Here is a 5436-nt window from a genome sequence, read left to right as displayed (position 1 = left end):
GCAAAGAATCTGCAAAGTTATGTGTGTTTCATGCCTTAAAATAACCCAGTAGAGAGGGGCAGGGAGAGAGAGCGAGAGAGAGCGAGAGAGAGAGTGAGCGAGACATAGAGAGAGAACGAGAGCGAGAGAAAAAGCGAGAGAGAGAGAGAGAGAGAGAGAGCGAGAGAGAGAGAGAGAGAGAGAGAGAGAGACGGAGAGAAAGAGAGAGCAAGAGAGAGAGAGATATTACAAAGATAAATTCAATCATAACAAACTTCATTGAGGGGAGCTCTGAACCCCAGGACTGGGTGCAGCAGCAGCAGCAGCAGCAGCAGCAGCAGGGCTAGTGTGAGTTGAGGAAGCAGAGGCAAACTAGCCACCATTAAAGGAAGTCACAAAGGAAGTTACTAGCGAGTATACAATCTATTCAGCACATCTCAAAATCTCCCTTAAAGAAGTGCTGACTATCTTTAAAACCCATTCTCTTACTCCTTTAAAGGAGCGCAGACCATCTTTAAAATCCATTCTCTCACCTCTTATTAGCTTTATTAACAGGATCACTGGCCCCTCCCTTTTAAGGAGCGCTGACCATCTTTAAAATCCATTCTCTCATCTCTTATTAGCTTTATTAACAGTATCGCTGGCCCCTCCCTTTAAAGGAGCGCTGACCATCTTTAAAATCCATTCTCTCACCTCTTATTAGCTTTATTAACAGGATCACCGGCCCCTCCCTTTAAAGGAGCGCTGACCATCTTTAAAATCCATTCTCTCACCTCTTATTAGCTTTATTAACAGGATCGCTGGTCCCTCCCTTTAAAGGAGTGCTGACCATCTTTAAAATCCATTCTCTCACCTCTTATTAGCTTTATTAACAGGATCGCTGGTCCCTCCCTTTAAAGGAGTGCTGACCATCTTTAAAATCTATTCTCTTACCTCTTATTAGCTTTATTAACATGATCGCTGGTCCCTCCCTTTAAAGGAGCGCTGACCATCTTTAAAATCCATTCTCTCACCTCTTATTAGCTTTATTAACAGGATCGCTGGTCCCTCCCTTTAAAGGAGTGCTGACCATCTTTAAAATCTATTCTCTTACCTCTTGTTTGACCTAGTAGTACCCAAGGTGTTGCCTGAGTCTCTCTCTCCCTCCTTCGCTCTCTCTCTCCCTCTTCTCTTTCTCTAGCGCATGTCACACTGTGAGTCTTGCTTCATTTGATATCACAGAAATTCAAACACAGGATGTGGGTTCAGAGAAACTGGGTGAAGACAAAAAAAAAAGCAGAACAAATGACTTTTTAAAAAAACTGAAAACTGAAATTGAACATTTCAATTTGATCAGTTTAATGTTGACGGAAATTTAAAAAAATAAATAAATAAATAAAATAATAAATTAAAATGGTGATACCTGTACAGCTGTGACATATTTTGCAATATCACAAAGGATTCAAGACATTGCATATCACCAGATATCTTCTATAATATTTCTATGTAAACCATGTTAAAAGAGAATTGATTCTCCCTTTAGAAGGGACCCAAGGCTACCCTTATCAAAGTTTACCATGGTCTTAACCCTTCATGCTTTTGTTATGCATATGTCAGGTTTTTTTTTATTTCCCTATGCTTTACCACACCTCTCTGTGCTTTACAATGCTTCCCTATGCTTTACCAGACCTCTCTGTGCTTTACAATGCTTCCCTATGCTTTACCAGACCTCTCTGTGCTTTACAATGCTTCCCTATGCTTTACCAGACCTCTCTGTGCTTTACAATGCTTCCCTATGCTTTACCAGACCTCTCTGTGCTTTACAATGCTTCCCTATGCTTTACCACACCTCTCTGTGCTTTACAATGCTTCCCTATGCTTTACCAGACCTCTCTGTGCTTTACAATGCTTCCCTATGCTTTACCAGACCTCTCTGTGCTTTACAATGCTTCCCTATGCTTTACCACACCTCTCTGTGCTTTACAATGCTTCCCTATGCTTTACCACACCTCTCTGTGCTTTACAATGCTTCCCTATGCTTTACCAGACCTCTCTGTGCTTTACAATGCTTCCCTATGCTTTACCAGACCTCTCTGTGCTTTACAATGCTTCCCTATGCTTTACCAGACCTCTCTGTGCTTTACAATGCTTCCCTATGCTTTACCAGACCTCTCTGTGCTTTACAATGCTTCCCTATGCTTTACCACACCTCTCTGTGCTTTACAATGCTTCCCTATGCTTTACCAGACCTCTCTGTGCTTTACAATGCTTCCCTATGCTTTACCAGACCTCTCTGTGCTTTACAATGCTTCCCTATGCTTTACCACACCTCTCTGTGCTTTACAATGCTTCCCTATGCTTTACCACACCTCTCTGTGCTTTACAATGCTTCCCTATGCTTTACCAGACCTCTCTGTGCTTTACAATGCTTCCCTATGCTTTACCAGACCTCTCTGTGCTTTACAATGCTTCCCTATGCTTTACCAGACCTCTCTGTGCTTTACAATGCTTCCCTATGCTTTACCACACCTCTCTGTGCTTTACAATGCTTCCCTATGCTTTACCAGACCTCTCTGTGCTTTACAATGCTTCCCTATGCTTTACCACACCTCTCTGTGCTTTACAATGCTTCCCTATGCTTTACTAGACCTCTCTGTGCTTTACAATGCTTCCCTATGCTTTACCAGACCTCTCTGTGCTTTACAATGCTTCCCTATGCTTTACCAGACCTCTTTGTGCTTTACAATGCTTCCCTATGCTTTACCAGACCTCTCTGTGCTTTGCAATGCTTCCCTGTGCTTTACCAGACCTCTCTGTGCTTTACAATGCTTCCCTATGCTTTACCACACCTCTCTGTGCTTTACAATGCTTCCCTATGCTTTACCACACCTCTCTGTGCTTTACAATGCTTCCCTATGCTTTACCAGACCTCTCTGTGCTTTACAATGCTTGAGCAAGGTACTTTACCTAGATTGCTCCAGTAAAAACCCAACTGTATAAATGGGTAATCGTATGTAAAAAATAATGTGATTTCTGTATAATGTGAAATAATGTATAATGTGATATCTTGTAACAATTGCTTTTTAATCACGAGATTCTGGTCTCAAGTGTTTGCTGGTCTTGTTCCTGTACTGAAGGCTTTAGCGGAACCAGTTCAGTGATTCTGAAAGTTAAACTCCGATCAGACCTGAAAACTCCCTGCTTCGTGGTTACCCATTGTTTTACAACAATTTGATTTTTTTAAAAAAATTTTTGTCTAAAAACTGTGGTTTGATGTTTTTAAAATTGAACGCTCCCCCTCCCTCCCCTAAAATGATCAAGGGAACCCCCTGATATTATGGTCTGCTGTTTCAATTCAGGATAGCTGTTTACTCCGATAGTGAAAGCACTGACTAACACACACTGAGACACACACACTGAGACACACACACACACACACTGAGACACACACACTGAGACACACACTGAGACACACACACACACACTGAGACACACACACACACACACTGAGACACACACACTGAGACACACACTGAGACACACACACACACACACACTGAGACACACACACACACACACTGAGACACACACACTGAGACACACACACACACACACTGAGACACACACACACACACACTGAGACACACACACTGAGACACACACTGAGACACACACACACACACTGAGACACACACACTGAGACACACACTGAGACACACACACACACACACTGAGACACACACACACACACACACTGAGACACACACACACACACACTGAGACACACACACTGAGACACACACTGAGACACACACACACACACACTGAGACACACACACTGAGACACACACTGAGACACACACACACACACACTGAGACACACACACACACACACACTGAGACACACACACACACTGAGACACACACACACACACTGAGACAGACACACACACACACACTGAGACACACACACACTGAGACACACACACACACACTGAGACACACACACACACACACACTGAGACACACACACACTGAGACACACACACACACACACACTGAGACACACACACACACACTGAGACACACACACACTAGACACAGATACACACACACACTGAGACACACACACACACACTAAGACACACACACACACACACACTAGACACAGATACACACACACACTGAGACACACACACACACTGAGACACACACACACTAGACACAGATACACACACACACACACTGAGACACACACACACTAGACACAGATACACACACACACACACACTGAGACACACACACACTAGACACAGGTACACACACACACACACTGAGACACACACACACACTGAGACACACACACACTGAGACACACACACACTAGACACAGATACACACACACACACTGAGACACACACACTGAGACACACACACACACTGAGACACACACACTGAGACATACACACACTAGACACAGATACACACACACACACACACACTGAGACACACACACTAGACACAGATACACACACACACTGAGACACACACACACTAGACACTGAGACACACACACATACACACATGAAGACACACACACACACTGAGACACACACACACACACTGAGGCACACGCACACACACACTGAGACACACACACACATACACTGAGAAACACACTCACAATCGCACACATTAACTAAGCTGTGGTTGTCACAATGCCTGTGACAGTGAGTGACCTTCCTTCACCAGCGTGTGATGCTGTTAACACTTGATTGCCCAGGATATCTTCCCAAAGTTATCCAGTTAAACTCAGGAGCACAATTAAAACTCTCATCCTCACTGGATCTTATTCCAACAGCTACACTTCTAGTGTCTCTGAGATTAGATCTCACACTCAGAGCATCAACGACAAAGCGTCAGAAATACTTGAACACGTCAATATCTCTTTTCTATTTCGATTTAATGATTCATAATATGTTTCGAAGTGTCTGGTGTCTCCCTCTAATCATGTTGAGAGTGTGTTTCATTTTCTTGCGCTCTTTGTATGACAGACGACCCCCCCCCCCCCCCCCCCCCCCCCGCAAGAGAGTGAAACACACTCTCAACACGATTAGAGGGAAAGACCCGACACTTAGAAACACACAAAGAAACAGGACGAAAAACCACAGTGCTGACTGCAGAGGTTTTTATTAAAATCAGAAAACAAACTGTCCAAGCCCGCCACCTAGTGGCCTTTCAGAGCAAAAACAGGCACGAAAAAAATAAATAATTAACTAGAATTAACTAAAATTAACTAGAAATAATTAGAATTTGGAACACCAAATGGGTCATGTTGACCCACGGGTCACAGCTTGTGATATCTCGACTTCATTTCTGAGAGTTTCAACCTCAGATCTGTCTCTACATTCAAAACCCAGTTTCACACACATTGAGGCAAAGTGAACAAATGATACTAGCATGATACTTGTTTGTTCA

At 43.3% G+C, this 5436-nt stretch overlaps 1 protein-coding gene across 1 annotated transcript in view; it reads right to left on the bottom strand.

Annotated features, from left to right (window-relative positions):
- LOC131723386 (SLIT-ROBO Rho GTPase-activating protein 3-like) overlaps positions 1-1184 on the bottom strand; it is a 40366-nt gene extending 39182 nt beyond the window's left edge. The window contains exon 1 of the mRNA XM_059017098.1: positions 1073-1184. The gene's annotated coding sequence lies outside the window, so the exon portion shown is untranslated. The remainder of the gene's footprint in view (positions 1-1072) is intronic.
- Positions 1185-5436: the final 4252 nt, after the last annotated feature.

The sequence above is a fragment of the Acipenser ruthenus genome, chromosome 55, assembly GCF_902713425.1.
Source record: "Acipenser ruthenus chromosome 55, fAciRut3.2 maternal haplotype, whole genome shotgun sequence".
In the NCBI taxonomy this organism is placed as follows: Eukaryota; Metazoa; Chordata; class Actinopteri; order Acipenseriformes; family Acipenseridae; genus Acipenser; species Acipenser ruthenus.
This window is presented reverse-complemented; position numbering and strand designations above follow the sequence as displayed.